The sequence below is a fragment of the Amblyomma mixtum genome, chromosome 8 (genome assembly GCF_055824585.1).
Source record: "Amblyomma mixtum isolate Tamu chromosome 8, ASM5582458v1, whole genome shotgun sequence".
In the NCBI taxonomy this organism is placed as follows: Eukaryota; Metazoa; Arthropoda; class Arachnida; order Ixodida; family Ixodidae; genus Amblyomma; species Amblyomma mixtum.
In genome coordinates this window covers 29,235,804-29,258,958 of record NC_143019.1, presented here as the reverse complement: position 1 = coordinate 29,258,958, position 23,155 = coordinate 29,235,804, and the positions used below count along the sequence as shown (strand labels likewise).

The window sequence follows — 23,155 nt, the reverse complement described above, 5'->3', positions numbered from 1 at the left end:
CAGGCATGAGCAATACAGCAGTTTGAAAGAGGGCACTCAAAAACGCATGAAATGGATCATGCACCTTGAGGAAGCCTATTTAATAGCATGAAAAAACGTATGCTCATAACTTCTACTCGGGAAATAATCACTCCCTGCACGCTGGTATACAGTCCCCTTTAGTAACGCTCCGATCTGAACTGGTAAGTTGGCTACAAGTAGAACAAAAATGGTGAACTTACTCGCACCGCTATTCGCAGTACACAACATCTTTCGGGGATCTTAAGTGTTAATTACGCTTTACCACACATTTTTTTCATCTAATTTGACACAAATCTGGCGTTTTTCCAACCATTCTGTGAAAATTTTCACTATGCCGTGACGACTTTCGGTGGATGTGACGTCACACCGTCCCGTGGCTATATCGACGTCTGCGTTATTTCGACGCAATTTTGGCATTTTTTACTCTAATTAATTAACTAATTACTGTACAGTCATCAAACGTGGCTTCTAGGTTTTTTCCTCCTCTTACTGAAGCAACCATTCGTTTTCTCCTATATTTTTTAGTTCCCCAGCTAACACGCTGCCAAAGGTATGACACCCTCTGCTAACGGACGACAGTATGAGCCATTAAAGGCTTTCGCCTGAAAAGCGGCCCCTGGTTTCTCGCTCTGCTTAGAGTACGCCGCTAATCGTTAACCGACCAGGGTTGCTTATATGGGCAGCTATGTAAGCCAGGTTAATCTATACTTCGTCTCAAAAGATGTCTACAGCACTACGGAAGGCAGAGCTCTGACGTCCAATCAGGGCTGCAGGAACACAAAAAATAGTCCCTCGAATATTTTAGCAGTGTAGTACTATTAATGAAACAATAAGCACAGCAATTGAAAACATAGATTGGACTGGTAGATTTGCATGGTAGATAGTGCTTCAATCACTGGTGAAATGAACAGACAAAGCCTATACGTACACAGCTCTGCGGAGGCCTGCTGCGAGGTAGTGATGAGTCGCCATTTTCCAACAAGGCGTCGGCCGAGTCGGTTGCGTCGCCTGTGTGCCCTACACCGACAATGCGCTGTTTTCCCAAGCAAGCAATTGCAGCTGGCTTCTTAGAGTGCTTCGCGTCGAGAGCGGGGCAGTTCAAGTACGAATGAACTCATCAAAAGGACGGCAAAACTCACCCAGGTGAGCGAGCGAACGCTTGACCAGTGGATAACGCAGACGTTGAAGGCGGGCCGAATGTTGTCCCCGAAGAAGCCGGCAGCGTTACAGTGATGGACAACGCGCCATATCATTCTGCGAAGCAGGATAATGTGCGGCCAATGAGTAGCCTCCAAAAAGGACACACAAACTTGGCTGTCCGGAAAAGGTGTCGCGTGAACAACGTGAACACAGGTGGGGACCGATACCGCGCGGACTGCATCGCCAAAGCTGCTGGCCATCTCATTGTGCGCCTGCCACCCTACCACTGCCAACTGAGCCCGATAGAGCTTGTATGGAGCGATGTCAAGGGTTTCCTGACCAGTAAAAATAAGACGTTTAAGCTCCAAGGCGTGGAGCCTCTGGTTTGGCAAGGCATCATGCGAGTGACTGCTGGGAAATGGAAGAATTACGTGCAGCATGTCATTAGTGAGGAAGATGTGATGAGGAAACTGGACCACATTATCGACGAAGTTGTTGTCTAAGGACCGGCTAATGTTGTCAGCCTGGAGGAAGACACAACTAAAGGACACAACCAGCAGTGGTGAATAGAGTTGTGATCAGGACGATGAGATGAGCCCCATTAACTTGCTAACGTGCGCGCAAAAGCCGGGACCATTCAGTACTGTCGCAGTGAGAGTAACGAATATGAGAACGACATCGTCTCTTATGAGATATGGGCAGACGCCGTAGTGGAGGGCTCCGGATTAACTTTGGCCGCTTGTGCGTTGACTTTAACGCAGCGCATGGGCTTGTTTTGCATTTCGCCACCATCGACATTCGGCTGCCCCGGCATGCATTCGACCCAGCTTAATAGTGTAGTGACCACGCTGGAATAAATAAATTTATATACACATGACCGGAACATTGAAAATAACTGTTCCGTGACAACAGAGGAGCTGATACGAACAAGTGGCGACAAAAAAAAATAAAAATAAAAACTGGGACCAGTCCCTTTAGAACGTGCGTCCGCCTACCCGATAAAGAACAGAAGAATAAAAAGACATCAAGCACCACCTGCTAGAAGTAGAAAGATGCTAACTATTAGTACGCCTTCTTTCACATGGATAGAGCCACCTGTCAGTAATTGGCGGGGCGACAGGCGCGTAGGAACACACTAACGTAGTGCGCGCCATTCTGATTGCACGAGAGAGCTCTACCTTTCGTAGGGCTGCAAACATCTTGTGATGATGATGATGATGATGTCCTCAGGCTGAATGGCATATACCCACGGCGGGGGATTGGCCAGGGTGCATAGTGGATAAGACAGAGTATAGATCCACAACTGCATCTTCTTTTTTTTTTTTTGCCACACGCTTTGCGAAGCTGAGGAACACTCCGAAAATAACGCACTGCATAAAGGCGGAACCACGACCTCGATTCAGAGTCAATGACACGCCGCTGGGAGGGGGAGGGGGGTGGGAGAAGGCGGCGGATCGTATGTATTATTATTTTCCCTTGCCTTGCGCCAAGCCTCTCTTCGTGACCGGACGCCGCAAATGGTTTCCCAGCAAAGCCGAGTCGCTGCTTCGCCGCGAAGAAGCAACAACAGCGAGACGCAAAATCATTAAAGGTCGTGCGTTGTTTTCTCGTATAAGCTGGCAGCGTGACGGTCCTTTTTCCGCATCTTCGCCATCGCGACCGTATTATAGACACACGGGCTAGGTTGTTTCCTTCAGGACAAACGCGACGCTCTCGCGAGTTCATCGCCACGGTAGTCTTCGCGGTTCCCAGACATTTAGTGGCGTTGTCGATGTGCCCTAAGAAGACTCGAGGCACAACGCATGCCATGCAGTAGGTCTTTGGACATTTTAAGAAGGGGACGTAATGGAGTGTGTTTCCAGCTCGTGTGTCACAAGGCGCCGACGGTGTGTGAGGCGATGGCTCTACCAGGACAGGACAAGGCTCTCTTGCTAATGCCATGGCACGAAGGGTCCGAGCCCGCTTTGTGGTAGGGCTTCGAGGAGCCATGTAGAGAGAGGCTGTGGTCATGCCGTTTGCTCTCGGCATGTACAGTCGTGAATAACATAACATGGTACACGCAGACTTTTAGCCCGAAAGCACTACTTCACGATGTCTAACCGGCTCACCTAGTTTGTGTGAAGCTTGACTTTGAGGATGACCTTGGCAAAAAGTTAAATAAAATATTGCCGCGACAGTGGGATTCGAACCCGCGGTAGGCGCAAAGAGATCAGCTTCGCTGGCCACTGCACGAAAACACTATGCGATCCCCGCTTTTTTTTTCAGCATGGTATTTATTACAATGATGCGATTTTTTTATGTACATGAACTATCTACAAACAGTGGCACATCAACACACAAGCACGAGAAAAGAGTCAATTCAGAGCACATGCATAGCGAATACATCATAACCCGACACATCTAAGCAACAAAGAACTAGAAAAAAGGCAATGAACAACACAGCATTACGATTGAGTACCACTCCGGGTCATACTCGGTCTGGGCATACAATAGACGATATGCGAAATTGCTTGGCGGTCTGGCAACACCGCGCCCACAACTTCCGGTTTCCATCTTGGCTCGGTCGAGCTCGTCGAGCTGGTGCTAGGGTCTGGTGCATCGTTTGCTATGCGTACTTTCTTCTTGCGAGTGGAATTTCAACAGGCAGGCTTCAGCTGCTGCGTTGTTTTCACAGCTGATCTTTAACCAAATGTAGGTACTTTCAATAAGCGCCAGCTTACTCCTACCGCGTCCTCAGCTTCGCTTGAAGTCTGGCGCTGATGATCGCAATAATCGGCACTCGAAAGTGGGTTGGAAAGTCGAACCGTGACCGTTTGCTGTTGTCGTTTTAATGCTCGCATTAAAGCACCAGTTCAAGCATCACGCATTATCATGGCTATTTTATTCCCAGGTGGACGCGAATTCATCTGGTAGGGTAGCGAGCGGTTATTTTCCGGTGAGTGCGCACGTGTGTTGACAAACTTTGTGACAGTGCGAACTTTCGTTCGCGCCGACGCCAGGAGCTTCGTGCATTGCAGTATAATCACACAAGACCCTCGACCAGCTGCGTAATTCGATTCCTTTACTGTAATGTGCAAAGCGCATCCGCGGTTTTCAAGGTCACCGTTTCAGAGCCCGGCGTCGGTTGATTTTCGCCACAATTCGTTGAAACCGCGTCCTGCTTAAGACGCAGTCAGTCGACATTAACAAGAGGAAAGTAGGCATGCACATATAATTCAAAATATTGTAAGCAAAGACGCAGCTTTTTTTTTTTTCAGATAAGCACTGAGCCACCGCGGCGGCTTGATTAGATGCTACAGCTGTATACGTAGGTACATGCACGGACTCGATACGCTGGTCAAGCTGTGTGTGCGGGGGCGAAATTAGCATGCTCGGTTGCTTCCGAAACTTAATTAGCTTACTCCCAAACTTGGACAAATGGCTTTGTTGCGAAGCAAGCTGTTGGAGCTTGCCACAACGATAATAAAATCTGATGGCCTGAAGCGTTTTCAGAACACTTTTTTCTGAAGCGTTTTCAGAAGCCTGAAGCGTTTACAGAACGCGTTTTCAGAGCACGTACTTTCTAGCTTAGAAATGCGCCCCTCCTTCATAATAAAGTAGCTATATTATTCGCCTCTTTTCTTTAGATTTTCGTCGCCGCAGATATCGAAGTTATAGGAACCCTCAAGAAATAAAGCATTCGCACCTCAGTTTTTATACGTAGGGTGTATTGCTTCACAAAGACTCCTTAACGCGCATAACATATGAGTATGGTCCAGAGAGTTTGCTCGCCCTTCTAAAACTAATTGAACACGGGAAAAACTTAACTGAACTCGTAGCAAACTAAGCAGTAATCGGCATATGGTTCTTCGAGTGAACTTATTTCGCCACGGCACGAGCGATTGGCCCGCTCAAAAAAATTACCTTCTCTATTACGTTGTTCAAGTATGCGTCTATATATATTCACGCCCGACCGGAGAGTTGATAAATGCACGAAATCGGCTACTAATTTTGATCAGAGACAACAATGGCTGTGGTCCTTATCTTAATTTAAACGCAAATCACCTCGAGAGATTTGTCAAAAATCAGCGCAGAAAGCGAAAGCTGCGCACTGATCCGCGTGCTGACACATGATACCTCGCATGGCGTTTTGTGTTACTAAAACGTTGAACAGAGTAAAAGAATAGAAAAGCGAAAAGCTGGAACGCACCTAGTTCTGGCACGCATCGTAGTGTCTTTTCACAGTGGAGAGGGCAGCGCAACACTGCATCGGCATTTTACTTTTCAAACGAAGCGCAGCCGTTTTAACCCAACGCTGGGCAGCGGTTTCGTTTTCTGTACCGTGCCAGCATGGAGGACTTAGGTCTCGGAGCGCCGAGAGATGGCGCTGCGCATTTCGCATATCGTCTATTCTTTTAGGTGTACAATCATTCTACAGCAATGGTCTTTGGCAGAAACGACAGATTCACAATGTCGGTTCATCATGCGTGTTCTCCACAGGCTGTGTAATCCAAATAAAAATAACATATCTAAGGGCTCAGCAACAAATGGTAGTGCAGTGAGAAATCGTACAGAATGCGGCGTAAATTTAAGTCTTTTTTACAATGTCCGTTGCATGACGTCCCAGAACAGTATTGCATTGTAAAGATGCAATACTATGCAATCACCGCAGCTGATCACGCCGCGTGTTCAACTGCAACACAACCTCGCCCTGTGCATTGCACATCGTCGTCTTCGTCCACTAACACTACTATCAACTAACATCGTCGCCAAACGAACCGACGACCGAGCAAAGCGAAATCATGAACCAACCGATCTAAGCGCATGATTTCGCACGTCTACTCGGTTTAACTACGTTAAAGCCCTACCACATTTTTGACTCGTCATTCCTTCAATAAATTTGCGAATTATTTTTGGATATTGTACACTATAAGAGAAAACTAGTAGACAACAGAAAAAACTGTGCCTGTCACACATAACAATGAAGTAATCACTAAATGACTATACGTGAATGTGACCCGGCTGCACATGCTAAGTGTGGCATTGCTTAATTGTGCATCTCAAGACAGTCGCCGCTTTACCTGCCACATAGTGAAACCATGAGCTTCTTCGGCAATGGATCAGCAACTATAAATTATTCAGGATGGTGGTCTGAACAGCGATTTTCATAGAAGTAGAATGAGAGAGGTTTTTGAAGATTGAGGAGCTTATGCAACACTAACCACACACGACGTGCACAGTGGAACAATGAAACAAAGCCGATCACAAGTACAGTCAGATACAGCTCGGGAACAAACAAGCAAATTCCCCTCATAGGGTGCCCTCCAGCCAATAGTGTCGACCGATTCTCATGTCGTCGTCCCGTTTGATTTGTCAGCGTCAAATCACAGGTGTTGTTGGACGAAAAGGGATTAACCGCGGTGTCATGAAAATCAGTGGACTCTATTTACTGGAGGGCGTCCTTTCATGTGTATCTTCCGCTTCGTTCTTGAGTATTATCAGACTTTTTTGTCTTCTTTCTGGGCCAGCAGCCACAACAATTAATGACAAAATCAACACAACTGGGTGGGAATGTAATATGTATGAGTCAAGAACGATAACGTGACTGGCCCCTGTTGTGCTTGTTGGCGCGTTGCGCATGACTTCAACGGTAATTTAATCTGCACCAGCAGCACTCTGCACTGGTTAACTCGCCGTAAGTGATGCGGGTACTGTTGAGATGTTCTTTGATAACGGCAAACAGGAAGACTGACGTCGCAAGGTTTTGAGGTGGGTGAGACGAGATAACCATCATGTTTTCCTCGACGACAGCATGCAGATATCATTGGCGGAATTGACATCGCCACCGGGGAGGACTATATCGAAATGCAATGTCATCAAGGGAGAGAGGAGATGCTATACTTTCATTAGGATGCAGCATCTGTCATTTCTAATATTTAGCAGAGTTGTAGTGCATATATCTTTCTGCCCTGGACGACATCGCCACCTCCAATCGGGAAAAGAAAGTCTGAGGTGGAGGGGAGTGGGGGGGGGACGCTCAACACATGCAGAACCGGTTCAGAAGCGACAGTGGACAATTTTGCCCACCAGGGTATACACCAGGGAGAGGTCTATTGGTGACCATGGCTTAATGGTAACACCTCTTGATACCGAGCCGTCACTATGCGGGCAAATCACACAGGGTAATAATCTGGCAGCAACAATATTTTCATATCACTTGAATTACACCAGTACCAAAATGACCCTTGCAGACAGCATTTCTGCTGCAATGTGTTTTTTTTTTATTTTTTAAGACCGTGGCGATCAGAAATATCAAACTATTCTAATCAACAGACACGAATGTTTCTTCAAGCAGTGAGCCTTCCATGTTGGGTCTTTTTGCGCAAGCATTCTATGTACGAGGGTCATCCCAAAATTAAGGTCTCCAGTTCTTTTATAAATCAAAAGAAATGTTTATTTTAAGCAATTTACAAATCACTTATAAGGCAGACCATTCTTCTACTCTTCCACATAATCACCGTTGCGGTCTATGCATGTTTGCAGACGCTGGGGCAATTTTTGTGTGCCCATGTCATACCAGCTCGCCGCCATGCCGTTGAGGAAGCGTTTGACCGGCAGACTGTGTTCGCTTGAATTTTCGTGGCTTGGGCGAAGAGGAGTGCCGCTACTCACGTGATTCTTGTTTGGTCTCAGCTGTGAAGCGGAATGCCTAGGTTTCGTCACCCGTAACAATGGAATCCAAAAAGGTCTCCTTTTCATCTCCATAAGGCCGAAGAAATTCGCGGGAGGAGTCAACGCGTTGCTGTTGATGGTCCTCTGTGAGCATTCGTGGAGCCCATCTTGCGCACGCCTTCCGATATTTAAAATTTGTTGTCAGAATCCTATGAATAGTGCTTCTAGAAAGGCCAGGAACCAAAATGCAGTGTTCGTCGAGTGTGATCCTCCGATCTTGCCGCATCATTTCTTCGATTTCCGCGACTGTTCCTTCAGAAATGGACGTTCTCCCGCTTCTTTCTTTCTCGTGAATTTCAGTACCACCAGCTGCGAACTCGCTACACCACTTTCGGACGTTTTTAACATGCATGCACGACTCTCTATACACTTCCGTCAGCTGGCGATGAATTTCGATTGGTGTAACGCCTTTTGCGTTCAAAAATCGAATAAGTGCGCGAACTTCGCACCTGGCGGTAGCAATCAACGGGAGCTCCATTTCAAATAGCTGCCGTGTCAAGACTGACAATGCCTTTCTCGCTGAGTCTTGGCTTGTTTGGAAGACGGGGAACAGTTAACACAGCAGTATGGCGAGCAGCCACGGAAACAGTTTTCCTGCGGCCGCAGCCCTTTGGAGACCTTACTTTTGGGATTACCCTCGTATAATAGCAAGACGGCGTCATAGCACAATCTGCTCTCCGGGCTTTACCTCCTTGCCGTAGAAGATCTCAGCGCCTCAATTTGCTTCGTCAAAAGACGATCTCAGGAAACCAGTCAGCCAGACGCGCACTCTGGAAGACGTTTCGGCGTCTTCTGCTGCCGCTCGATTTCCATATCTCTGCCGTAGCAGCGCCCTGGAGAACACGGATGGTCGTGGCCTCAGGGCGCGTATTACGTAACGCGGTGCGTGTGTTCGTGACCTCGAGGAAGCAAGCGCGCACAGGCAGCGTCTCAGTGCCGGCAAGTTTTTCCGCGTCTGACTCATCTTTTATATCTCGTTTACAGCATCTTTCTTTCTTTTTTTCTTCCCTCAGTGGGGCGGGAAGCGTTCGCAAGGTCCGCTCAAGTTGCGCGCACCAACCGAGACGCCTTTTTTCTTTAATCTTACTTTTTTTTCAAGACCCTCCCATTGACTCATGTGGGGGCCTGCGGGTTGAACAGGGCGCCCGGTGGAACGTTACGTTAAGCTTTGCTCTGTATCTTTTTTTTTCTTTTTTTTTTTGGGGGGGGGGGGGGGGGTAGGCGGAATGTCGAATCTCTTTAACTTTTTTCAATAGCTCACTGTCCGCGGCCGTGCTGGATTTCGTCAAGCAGCAAGATATCCATCTAGTAAGGACCCTTCGCGACAGCCAGCAGACTGCAGCATTCAAAGCAGTGTAGTAGTAGTATTAGCAATGTCAGTAATAGTAGTAGTACCTGTCGCTCCAATGATGTTTGGTTTATGGTTTGGTTTATGGGGTTTAACGTCCCAAAGCGACTAAGGCTATGAGAGACGCCGTACTGAAGGGCTCCGGAAATTTGGACCACCTGGGGTTCTTTAACGTGCACTAACATCGCACAGTACACGGGCCTCTAGAATTTCTCCTCCAAAGAAATTCTAGCCGCCGCGGCCGGGATCGAACCCGCGTCTTTCGGGTCAGCAGCCGAGCACCATAACCGCTGAGCCACCGCGGCGGCACTCCAATGATGTGTAGTTTTGCTTAACGAGTAGTAGTAGTAGTAGTAGTAGTAGTAGTAGTAGTAGTAGTAGTAGTAGTAGTAGTAGTAGTAGTAGTAGTAGTAGTAGTAGTAGTAGTAGTAGTAGTAGTAGTAGTAGTAGTAGTAGTAGTAGTAGTAGTAGTAGTAGTAGTAGTAGTAGTAGTAGTAGTAGTAGTAGTAGTAGTAGTAGTAGTAGTAGTAGTAGTAGTAGTAGTAGTAGTAGTAGTAGTAGTAGTAGTAGTAGTAGTAGTAGTAGTAGTAGTAGTAGTAGTAGTAGTAGTAGTAGTAGTAGTAGTAGTAGTAGTAGTAGTAGTAGTAGTAGTAGTAGTAGTAGTAGTAGTAGTAGTAGTAGTAGTAGTAGTAGTAGTAGTAGTAGTAGTAGTAGTAGTAGTAGTAGTAGTAGTAGTAGTAGTAGTAGTAGTAGTAGTAGTAGTAGTAGTAGTAGTAGTAGTAGTAGTAGTAGTAGTAGTAGTAGTAGTAGTAGTAGTAGTAGTAGTAGTAGTAGTAGTAGTAGTAGTAGTAGTAGTAGTAGTAGTAGTAGTAGTAGTAGTAGTAGTAGTAGTAGTAGTAGTAGTAGTAGTAGTAGTAGTAGTAGTAGTAGTAGTAGTAGTAGTAGTAGTAGTAGTAGTAGTAGTAGTAGTAGTAGTAGTAGTAGTAGTAGTAGTAGTAGTAGTAGTAGTAGTAGTAGTAGTAGTAGTAGTAGTAGTAGTAGTAGTAGTAGTAGTAGTAGTAGTAGTAGTAGTAGTAGTAGTAGTAGTAGTAGTAGTAGTAGTAGTAGTAGTAGTAGTAGTAGTAGTAGTAGTAGTAGTAGTAGTAGTAGTAGTAGTAGTAGTAGTAGTAGTAGTAGTAGTAGTAGTAGTAGTAGTAGTAGTAGTAGTAGTAGTAGTAGTAGTAGTAGTAGTAGTAGTAGTAGTAGTAGTAGTAGTAGTAGTAGTAGTAGTAGTAGTAGTAGTAGTAGTAGTAGTAGTAGTAGTAGTAGTAGTAGTAGTAGTAGTAGTAGTAGTAGTAGTAGTAGTAGTAGTAGTAGTAGTAGTAGTAGTAGTAGTAGTAGTAGTAGTAGTAGTAGTAGTAGTAGTAGTAGTAGTAGTAGTAGTAGTAGTAGTAGTAGTAGTAGTAGTAGTAGTAGTAGTAGTAGTAGTAGTAGTAGTAGTAGTAGTAGTAGTAGTAGTAGTAGTAGTAGTAGTAGTAGTAGTAGTAGTAGTAGTAGTAGTAGCAGCAGCAGCAGTAGTAGTAGTAGTAGTAGTAGTAGTAGTAGTAGTAGTAGTAGCAGTAGCAATTGCAGTAGTAGTAGCAATAGCAGTAGTAGTAGTAATAGTAGTAGTAGTAGTATTTATTTATTTATTCTATTTATTTCAGAATACTGCAGGCCCTGCTTGGCCCAAGCAGGAGTGAACTTACATTGTTACATAACAAAAAGAATAAAATTATTCAATATTAGCAGCACACGGATACCAAAAGAATAAAACCAAAAGAATAAACTTATACAATGTTAGCAGTAGTAGCAGTAGTGGTAATGGCAGTAGCAGTAGTAGTAGTAGTAGCAGTACACTCTTAGAACTAAAGGAGTGCAGAGGAGTGCCCAGAACACACTTTGAAGGAGTATTCGCTTGTCCCATATTCCACTCCTTTTTCCAGAATAAAATTACTCCCTCTGGACAAAGAGTGATCCAACACCTACTCAAGGAGTACTGTACTACTCCTGCAATAGAGTACAGGCACTCCTCCGAGGGAGTAAAGCTACCACATTGAAACAGCATCCTACTACTCTTTCAGGTAGAGTTCCAGGACTCCGTTTGTTAGAGTGACTATACTCCAGGGAGTATCAGCCCAGATCTTATTTTACTCCTTCAAAAGGAGTTTCACGTGTTTTCAATGTATCCTACTAATTTTCTTATTTCACATATTCTTCAGAGCAAGTTGGTCATATGTTTTGCAGGATCCACCTGCGCTACATCTACAAAAGAGTAATGAGCAAAAGGGATTATAATCTTTGAGTAGAATAACTTTTGCTCATACAACTACTTTATGGCTACACTACAGTTTGCACATTAGTATGGTGCTCTGTCTGCGTTGGGAATAACAATGGTTCAAGAAATAATGACACAAATGTACAACACTGATAACTTTTATTTCTCAAGTCATTGCTGTGATTGCTGTGGCTGCCCAAAACACGCTCGGGAGGCGCTCGCTAGGATCAAGCCCCATTAGTGTCTCAAGCAGCAGACAAACCCGCTTTGTTTTTGGGGTGTACTTGACATTAAATGCCAAGAACACTGCCAAAAGCAAAGTAAACCCATCTACCAAATCCACCGCAGTGAGCTGTAAGCGCTCAAAAGAAACTAAGATGCTGGATGATGCCGTAGCTTGCTCGGCTGAGTGAAGGAGCTTTGGCTATGCGTGCATTTCTCCGGGTGCCTGCAAACATGAATGAAAATAATGCAAGTAAGAGTCAATTCCAATGCCCTTTTCATACTATCCTGCATATAACCCCATGGAAAAAAAGAAAGAATACAACTAGAATGTACTGATCGTGTGTGTCATGTCGCCACTAGTGCGTACCTATATTGTGACCAAGTGCAGACACCTTTCATTGCAAACCTTCATTCAGAGCTACAATTTTATTAAGCCCAATACAATTATCACTATCCTAGTCCTTTCAAAAGCTGTGTGCATGTAAAACAAGCACATATTTACCAAATGAAAATTTTAACATGAGCAAGCTCTTCTGCAAGTATCATGATCAGCCTGACTACGCCCACTGCAAGGCAAAGGCCTCCCCCATGTTCTGCAATTAACCCTGTCCTTCGCCAGCTATGTCCACCGTGTTCCTGCAAACCTCCACCCATGGAACTTTTTGCTGCTTCCTGCTACGCTTGCCTTCTCTTGGAATCCACTCCGTTACCCTTAAGGACCAGCGATTATCTTGCCTTCGTCTTACATGCCCTACCCTAGCACCCTTTTTTCTCCTGATTTCGACTAGGATGTCTTCAACCCGCGTTTGTTCCCTCACCCACTCCGCCCGCTTCCGATCTCTTAACGTTACGCCTATCATTTTTATTTCCATAACTCGTTGCGTTGTCCTTAACTTAAGCTGAACCCTCTTCGTTAGCCTCCACGTTTCTGCCCCATAGGTGAATACCGGTAGGATACAGCTGTTGTATACTTTTCACTTGAGGGGTATTGAAAAACTGCCATTCATGATCTGAGAGAACCTGCCATATGCACTCCACCCCATTCATATTCCTCTAGTTATTACCCTTCATGATCCGGATCAGCGGTCACTACCTGCTCTAAGTAAATGTATTCCCTTATCACTTCCAGTCATTTCTAAAACCACACCTATTGTGCTTGACGGTTTCTTGTCACATAATACATTGTGCAGTTTAAAATATAAGGTAACCTTGAATCGGGAAAACACCTAAACCAATGACAGTTTTCTTGCTGAAGAGAAATGGCTGTTGCAATTCCTGTTTCTCAGATACCATTAACTGAATTTCATGCTCTAAAATAGTGAAGGAAAAATTCAAAATTTTTCATCTCAAAGAGGCAGACAACAAATTTCAGTTTGGTTTGGGTTGGTTTATGGGGTTTAACGTCCCAAAGCGACCCAGGCTATGAGAGACGAACTTGCTTTGGGGCTAGTTGGTTCATGATTGAAGTTCAGAATGGCGCAAAAGACACACACACAGGAAAAAAGGGGATGACACAAAGAACGCCTACTACCAACTGAATTTATTTCGGAAACACCCTCTTTTATAAGGCAAGACATATCAAACACGAACCGGAAGCAGAAAAAACACATATTCATGGTTTGATTTCACATTTTGAAACACCATCGGCAGAAAAGAAAAAGCCACAAGAACAAAAAACAGAATCTAGAACTACACGTGCCCGTCTAAGAAACCCAGCTCCTGGCGGCATAGTTTAATCGATGAAGTGCTAATGCACGTGGACCCAGCTTTCTGTATATGGTATGCTTCTATAATCTCTCTTTCAAATCGCTCCTTGCCTCTGCCGATAAACGTTGCCTGTTCCAGCATCGGTCCGCAATCTCTGCACTCCCTACAGTGATCCGGCAGGTTGCCCCTGTCATTGTTTTTAATTGTTCTTCTGTGCTCGCTAGCTCTCTCATTGAAACACCGGCCAGTCTGGCCAATGTAGGCGGATCCACAGCTGAGCGGTATGCGATACACGACTTCGGACTTGCATTCAGTGAACCGTATCTGATGTTTGATAGCGCATCTTCGGGGTCGTCTGTTCATCATGGAGCAAATTTTTGCAAGTTTGCATGGTGCTGAAAACAACACATTTACACCATATCGACCCCCTACCTTCTTGATATTGTGCGCTATCTTATGCATGTACGGAATTACCACCACAGGCCTCTTGTCTTCCTGCTTGCTTTGCGTATCACCGCTAGAAGTGACCTTGATTCTTTGTAGCAGAGATTCACATATCGCTGTTATCATCATACACGGGTAGCCAGCGCTACCCAGTCTCACTAGCTGCTTGTCAAAGCCGGCCTGCACACAATGATCGCAGGATTTCGAGAGAGCTGCGTGTAGGCACGTGATGGCAATGCTGCGTTTGACCAGTTTGGAGTGGGCACTGCTGAACGGCATGAGGCTTTTCTTAGAACGGGGGTTGTACACCCAACACACATGGTATTTTTTGGAAAAATCAAACAGAATGTCCAGGAACTGGATTTTACCCTCTTGAGGCAGTTCCCAAGTAAAGGTGTAAGGCCTTGAGAACTGTCTCTAAAAATGTTAAGAACATCAGCAACAGCATCGTCAAAGATATCTTTGACGATGCTGTTGCTGATGTTCTTAACATTTTTAGAGACAGTTCTCAAGGCCTTACACCTTTACTTGGGAACTGCCTCAAGAGGGTAAAATCCAGTTCCTGGACATTCTGTTTGATTTTTCTAAAAAAGACCATGTGTGTTGGGTGTACAACCCCCGTTCTAAGAAAAGCCTCATGCCGTTCAGCAGTGCCCACTCCAAACTGGTCAAACGCAGCATTGCCATCACGTGCCTACACGCAGCTCTCTCGAAATCCTGCGATCATTGTGTGCAGGCCGGCTTTGACAAGCAGCTAGTGAGACTGGGTAGCGCTGGCTACCCGTGTATGATGATAACAGCGATATGTGAATCTCTGCTACAAAGAATCAAGGTCACTTCTAGCGGTGATACGCAAAGCAAGCAGGAAGACAAGAGGCCTGTGGTGGTAATTCCGTACATGCATAAGATAGCGCACAATATCAAGAAGGTAGGGGGTCGATATGGTGTAAATGTGTTGTTTTCAGCACCATGCAAACTTGCAAAAATTTGCTCCATGATGAACAGACGACCCCGAAGATGCGCTATCAAACATCAGATACGGTTCACTGAATGCAAGTCCGAAGTCGTGTATCGCATACCGCTCAGCTGTGGATCCGCCTACATTGGCCAGACTGGCCGGTGTTTCAATGAGAGAGCTAGCGAGCACAGAAGAACAATTAAAAACAATGACAGGGGCAACCTGCCGGATCACTGTAGGGAGTGCAGAGATTGCGGACCGATGCTGGAACAGGCAACGTTTATCGGCAGAGGCAAGGAGCGATTTGAAAGAGAGATTATAGAAGCATACCATATACAGAAAGCTGGGTCCACGTGCATTAGCACTTCATCGATTAAACTATGCCGCCAGGAGCTGGGTTTCTTAGACGGGCACGTGTAGTTCTAGATTCTGTTTTTTGTTCTTGTGGCTTTTTCTTTTCTGCCGATGGTGTTTCAAAATGTGAAATCAAACCATGAATATGTGTTTTTTCTGCTTCCGGTTCGTGTTTGATATGTCTTGCCTTATAAAAGAGGGTGTTTCTGAAATAAATTCAGTTGGTAGTAGGCGCTCTTTGTGTCATCCCCTTTTTTCCTGTGTGTGTGTCTTTTGCGCCATTCTGAACTTCAACTATGAGAGACGCCGTAGTGAAGGGCTCCGGAAATTTCGACCACCTGGGGTTCTTTAACGTGCACTGACATCGCACAGTACACGGGCCTCTAGAATTTCTCCTCCAAAGAAATTCCAGCCGCCGCGGCCAGGATCGAACCCGCGTCTTTTGGGTCAGCAGCCGAGCAAATTTCAGTTGCACATTTTTTTTTTTTAATGATGCATAAGGCATTACTATGCACGGATAACCACACAGTATTCGCCTATGACTGCTAAATAATTTGTAATTAAATATCTTCTCTCTCCTGCTTCACTTTTAAAAACTGAGCAATGGCATCAAAGGTCAGTATAAGCCAGGGGAGGCATGAGGAAAACTGCAATATAATTGCGGCTTCGTCATTCATTGTGATTCCGACTCTTAAGGCAGGCTGGCTTTAGCATTGTAACTAATTAAAATGATGAAGTAGCGATATCGTAGCTTTTTTGTGCCTTCCATAACCTATACTGAACACTGATGTCATAGCAATTGCTATGCTATTGAAACAGGGAAGAAAAGAAATCTGGTTGTAATTATTTAGCGATTGGAGACGAATACTATTCAACAATTCTATGTATACGAATGCCCAGCACGTCGCTACAAAGAACACACATAACCAAAAATTTGGTGTTTATACTCATTTAAGATAATACTACTTCCCACGCAAGAACACGACAGCCATGTGTAAACTTTTTGCTTTCATAGTAATAAAATCTATCCAACGACAAGTTAGGCACAGCATGTCTGCTCTTTATAAATATGCAATACTGACAATGTTTGACACTAGCATTTGGCATGAACGAGATAACTGTGATTACTTCGCACATTACGTGCCAGTCCATACTATTATGCACAATTTAGATTTGCAAATGTAATGTGTAATTCTCTATGACTGCCACGTTAGTGCACTGCAAACCAATGAAGTTGTCTTGCATTTGCAATGTTCTCACTACTTTTATACAACACTGATCACTTCAGTATATCTGCATCATTCTGTTAGACGGCCACGGGATAGCTAGAATTAAGGCTATTTTATGTGATGGAAACCATTGACTGGACAACAAAGAAGAAAAGCCTCAACTACTGTCCTGGTGCTGGGACGTCTAATAAGAGTTCAGAAAGACTCGGTTTCAATACGCCAGACCCTCCGCATAACATTACCCTGTGCGAAAATACCCCACCCCACCCTAGCTTAATTTCTGTCCACATGCACCAAGGCTCACTGCACCTGTTATAAATATTGCCCTAAATATTGCAATCAAGCTGCCCGTGTATGCATAGGCTATCTGTGCATGGAGAAAGAAAGAAGTTGTTAGGAATGTTTCACACCAAAAACAGAAAAAAAGGCAGCCTGTTTCTCAGAAACAGCTAAGAGCATGAAATGGTGTGTCCAAAAAGATTAGGCTGCTTTGTACTTATTTATGACAACGAGAACTGTCAGAGCTGCGCTTTCAAAAATTCAGGAGCTTTGTGCACAAAAGTAGCTTCCGTATGCACATCTTGCAGCACCAACGTTTCCGAATTGAAACGACCGATGAATATGCATAGGAAAAAGCAAATAGAGAGCGCTTGAATTTAAAAGAAAAGCTACCTTGCACAATCAGAAATTTCGCGACAGAACCTTCCAAACAGTGACGTGTACTGGTTGCGGTATACCGAATATATACCTAGCAAATAAGTGTGCGCTTTGTTCACGAGCGGGATTCTGTGGCGGCAATGCTACAGCTCCAATTCCGAAAACCTAACGCTGCAAAAATTGAGTTTTCAAAATACGTGCGAATGCACGATACACTTTTGCACACATTTAGAACTTTCAGTAGTGAAACACAGACAACGAATCTTGTGTATGCGTCTTCCTTGGCTGGTAAAAAAATTCTTCTATAAGTCTCCAGTTTGCCTGTGTACTCCACAAATTCTAGGATCCCTGTCCGCTACATGTCAAATTTCACTGAAGCGAAAGTAATACAACCGACAGCTGATGATCTGCTAGGGCAACAGGATTTCAAAAGTTTGAGAAGGGCAGTGGGAGTCCAATCTAGGTGGAGTAGTGAAATTTGACTAGTAACAGACAGGGATCCTCCAATCTGTGGAGGAAGCCGGCAAATTGGAGACTTACAGAGGAATTTTTTTACCCGCCAAGGAACACGCATGCACAAGAGAGAGAGAACCACAGAGGACTACGGCTTTTACCAGCCCTTGTCCTGTGCGGTTCTCTCTTGTGTATGCGTCTTTTTTGGCTGGTAAAAAAATTCTTCCATAAGTCTCCAATTTGCCTGTGTCCTCAACAAACCGCAGGATCCCTGTCCACTACTAGTCAAATATTTCAACTCCACCTGGCTTGGACTCCCACCGCCCTTCTCTGTGGAGAAAGGGTGACAGCAGCTGGCAAAGGACAAGGTTAACTGCAGATCAACTGGGGAAGCATTATCCTGCACTGATTTTGACGGCAGGTTCACAAGACAAACAAAATCAACTCGAGGAGCGGGGTGCACATCATGCGACTGAATGTCAATGGCCAGTGAAAATGGCACCAGCACTGTGGAATGCACATGCAGAAAACGAGACGCATTTTTTTGTCAACTTTGAGTAGCAGTCTACTGCACTTTTAAAGAGCAAAGCTCTCAAGTATGGCAACACTGGCACTTTTTGTTTTACTGGGGTGAGGGTCGTCGTGAGGGTTGAAGTACATATTTCTTTTCGATCCACTGTGTTAATTGCGAGCTATGTTTACCTAATAGGGGCTGGGCATCTAACATCACCGTTATTTCTTTGCAGCAGTTAAAACAATACAGCATACATTTTATAACATGCTTAACGAATTTTTGGGAGCAGCATGCTTTTACCCTTCTACTATTTGTTGCTACTGAATCAGTTTGGCGTTGACAAAAGATCTGTAATAAGGAGTAATTACTCATTGACATCCACTCGAGCACAGCCAAATGGCTACAAAGGAAAGCTATACAGCTTTCACAGAAACTTCGTAGTTAAAGAAAGATTCGTCCTGGTCCGGTGTTCGAGCTCAGAACCACCACTTCACTGGAGCAGTCGCTCTACCAATTTGTCCAACCTGGACGGCAAGCTTATGGTAGGGCGAGAGCGAAGTGATCAATAACTCGAGTGGGAACTGTGTTGGTCCAATGTTTTAGGACCCCTAAAACATTGGACAAACTCAGTTCCCGCTTCATGTTACCTCTAAAACATTGGACAAACTGAGTTCCCACTTCATGTTACAATACTGAGTGACATTTTGGTCTATACACCAGAAATACCGGTAAAGCATCATGATAGAACACAATGTTTTTTAAAGGGATAAAGGAATATGTTCGCCCTTTCAGAGGGCACATATGCATAAGAGGCAACATGTGTGAAATAGTCACTGCACCTGAAGCAGTGTAAACTCCATTATGTTAACAGCAGCAGTCAAAAGCTTCATGAGCGACTATTTCATACAGATCATGCAATTACATTCATGTAATTCAGGATCAGATTCATGTGATTATACAGGGAGGTACTGCTGCTAAGTGCACGTAGAGCTCTGCATGCATTTCTAAACCCGGCTGTGAGCCTATGTCTACGAAATTTTTCTAAATAGGCAGGTAAGGTATGCATCACTGGAAAACAATACCTACCACAAACAGCTGAGGAGAGATAGCACAGCCAAAAGCTGGAAGCACGAATGGCCCAGTAGATACTGGCAGCTGGCAACTGCAAATAAATATGTCAGAGCAACTGTTGTCAGTGGCCGTAACAATGTCATGAATGACAAAGAAGAAATTGTCTACTGCTTCATAAATTAGAATAAGGTATTCACATAGGAACACAAAAAGCAATGAGATGGCCCATGACAAAAGAAATGAACAGATTGTATGTGATGCACCGATATACATTTTTTCAGTAGATTTACATGACTGTCACAACCGCATAGAAAGATGAGCAGGCTGGAATACCACTATTTTTATGCATGATGAAAAGAGCGTAACTATTCGAATATAGCATGCACAGGATTTAATTATTACTACTAGGGTGCTTTGGAGCAGCACCGAAGGTATTTTTAAATTGAACGTAGCGACCAGTAGACTCGTCTGCTTTGCACAAATGACGAGAGGATGGAAAAGGCATGCATTCATTAGCAAGAAGCACGATATCTCACATCACAGCATGAAACGAAAATTGGTATTGCATTTAACAAATCTGCACAGAAATAAAAACTGCCTAGTGGCAATGCAAGTAAGAGCAAGGGAAAAAAATACCGAAGAAAACTGGTGAGTGTGGTGCAGGGAGGTCTGTGGGTAGGGTCTCGTGCCTGGGAATAGTTCCGAGCGCGGAGAATCGCCGGCAGCACAGCTGGTGGCAGTCAACCAAGAATAAATAAGAGAAAGTGAAAATCAATAACAAACCATCACCGATATAGCGAACGACTTGAAAGCGGGCCGCACAAACGAGGGATATAGCAAAAAGCTTGAAATCCTAAATAAGTGCGCAGTTGCATCCCAAACAGTTCTCAAAATCTGAAGGCGAGGAAGCATCGACACCTACACCTCAGGGCAGACGCAAGAACGATCTAACTTTGACATAATACTGTGTCAAATTCTGTTCCATGGGGAAGCACAGATAAAAATTTACAAATGACTAGGCAAGGGATATGCCCCAGCCTTTTACACGCGATCATTGTCCCCGAAAAAATTGTATGACAAATATTAAGGCGTAAGCACTAATCCCACGAGTACACACACTGAGCACTGTCTGTTGGCAGCTGGCCTAGCGCGAGTGCTCTGTCGCGCGGCACTGCCGCTCATCGTCATCTTCTAAGTAGCACAAATCAATCCGACGGACACCAGCCGCGAGGCAACTCGACCGTTGTCAGTTCCCTTGTCTGTCCGCAGCTGGCCTAGCAAGAGCGCTCTGCACGCTCATCATCCTCTCCTACGTAGCACAAATCTATGCTATTGGAATGTAATAAACATTGTCTGTTGTTTTTCGCAGCGCTAGCAAGCGACCGCATAACTCTGTTGTGATAACTGGTGGCCGCGGCCGACAGCGCGCCTGAATACGTAGTGCGCGGGCCGCGGGCCAACGGACCGTCGTGTGAATCGGCCTTAACGCATTATAGCTGAGGCAACCGCACGCAGACTGCCTGCACTGCCATCCCTATATAGGCGCACACTAATAACGCGTGCGAATAGAGATCAGAAGTACGTACACGGGACTCACCGTTCAGACGGCTCATCAAGGCTTAGCAAAACCGCACATTCTTCTTCGTTGCCTCTCCAGATGACAAGAAGTCGTAGCGCTACCTTTCTTCACGGCTTTACCCGTTCAAAATCACCAGTGTTGACAGGGCGTAATTCTCGTCGTTGGTTTCCAAAACACACTTGTGTTCTTCATACACGTCCACCGCACGAGCACTCAAACAATGCTACGAAAACCCAAATAACACAAAACGTGACGACGGCTGCAGTTTTGCTTCGTTGAAAAAACCTACAAATGCGCTTTTTTTATTACTAATATTTGAATTGTGTTCGCAACAAAAACAACTTATATTTTTTCATTTTATTTCTTTATTAAATGCGAATACCAAAGCGCTTTTAGATACTTTTGCTGACATGTCGTTTGTAGAAGCTGCGATCCTGTGATCCCATCCCCGGGTGTCCTAGCAGACGACGGCGCAGACGACGCTGTTGACGGAATGCAATTTCGATTGACGGCAGCGAAAATCCCTTAAATGCGACAAAAAACGCGAAGAAACGCACCGTATCGCAAACTGGTCCATATCAAGGATATGTTCGACGCGAGCGGTAGGACAAAGAGCTGCTGCGATGCATTACTCAACGCGACACTGGCATGCTCGACGGAGATCTACATGAAACAGAGCTTAAATGTGACCCGTACAAGCGGATTACTGTGATATCAACTGCGTTACGGAACTACGACGATACTTGCTTCACACTTTAGCTTATATGCAACAGCGGCCCGCACTCGCCGCATCCTGTTCGAGTGTACTTTCACTAGCAAAAGCCCACATGCATGGAAGCCGACAGAAGCAACTGTCTTTTCGAGTTCAGATTGTTCCGAGAAATACGAGCAGCTTACTTTAGCACGTACTCGAATTTAAGTTCTCAGCCTGTGTGTCACGTACGGTGACGATGGCGTCGAGGACGAGCTTAAGAATCGCCTTAACGTGGCCGCAACGCAGCCGGTATCCCAAGCATTCGTGCGCTAATTGTTGTTCACCTGTACTGCGAACGTGCGCTCAGTCGCAGGCCAGCCGCTAGCTGCTCGATTTACCAGCCTTGCGAGTACAATTCGCAAGTTTCTGAGCCAATCTGTGAGTGAGCCGAGCTTTCAGCAATGACGTTGCTCGCGAGCGCGCCGCGCGACGAGCTTCGGCCTGCTCCCTGGCTGCCGTATTCGTAGCTAAGCCTAGGAGGTTTCACTTCGATGCCAGAGCTGAGAGCGCTTCGAAACTGGCTAGCGCTGAGGTGCTACTCTTTGCATTGTAAGTACGTTTTATTGTGAACTATGTCTCGTAGTGAAATAAAGATATGCTCGGGTCGACCCGAACGGTGATGATGGCGTCGAGGACGAGCTTAAGAATCGCCGCAACGCAGCCGATATTCCATGCATACATGTGTGCTAAATTTGTTCACCTGTGCTGCAAACGTGGGCATAAAGGCTCGCTCAATCGCAGGCCAGTCGCTGCTCGATTTTCCAGCCTTGCGTGCGCGATTCGCAAGCTACGGAGCGAATCATTGAGCGAGCCGAGCTTTCGGCATCGACGCCGCCCGCGGTCGCGCCGGGCGACGAACTGTGCGCTGCTCGCTGGCTGCCCTTGTCGTCGCTAAACCTAGCCGATTTCACATAGATGCTGTAGCTGAATGCGCTTCGAAACTGGCCAGCACTTAGGTGCTACCCTCGGCACCGTTTTACTCTGAACCCCGCGTCATAGGGAAATAAATATATGCTCGGTTTCCGCGACCCCTTCAGGAGCGGAGCTATAGCAGAGGCCAGGCGAACTCCAGAGCAGCAGCAAAGCGGCTATGGGAGGAAATTTGTATGGCTGTTATCGCTTCTACCAACAACTCGACATTGGCTAATGATACTCTATCCCAGAGCTTTGGTCGTGAACAAACAATACCAGAGCATTTTTCTGACGCCGGCATCCAGGCTGGCAGGCCGGCCCCGAGAAGCTAGCGCGCCCTTACGAATGTATGGCCGTAAGGGCGGAGGAGTAAAACAAGCACTGAACTCCCTTGAAGTACGCAGGAGTGGAAATGCCATTTTACTCTTTTGTCAAGAGGAGTGAACAGGACCTTTCACTCTTTCTCGTTTGTAGAGAGAGTAGATTGAGACCTGCAGGAGTAGCGAGGCTCTTTTACTCTTAATGGAGGAGTATCAGTTCTTAGAGTGTAGTAGTAATAGTTCTGTAGCAGGATACAACTGATGCCACGTTTAATCCGATTATGCCGTTATTACCCTTTCATCTGCCCACCCCCCCCACCTGCAGTTTCAAACTATCAGACAAAAAGGGGTCGGTCAAGGTGGAGAGGGGGAGATTCGGTCGACGCCATTGGCTAGAAGGAGTCATTTGAGGGGCATTTGCCGCTTCGTTCTTGAGTTGTATCCGACTATAGTACATGCATC

The 23,155-nt window shown here is 45.4% G+C and overlaps 1 long non-coding RNA gene across 1 annotated transcript; it reads right to left on the bottom strand.

The window, feature by feature from the left end:
• Positions 1–11,656: 11,656 nt before the first annotated feature.
• On the bottom strand, positions 11,657–21,831 carry LOC149331843 (uncharacterized). Its single transcript, XR_016285106.1, has 4 exons — positions 20,726–21,831; positions 19,765–19,858; positions 19,144–19,219; positions 11,657–11,964 (listed from the first exon to the last, which is right to left on the bottom strand). It is a non-coding gene; the product is annotated as an uncharacterized LOC149331843 (long non-coding RNA).
• Positions 21,832–23,155: the final 1,324 nt, after the last annotated feature.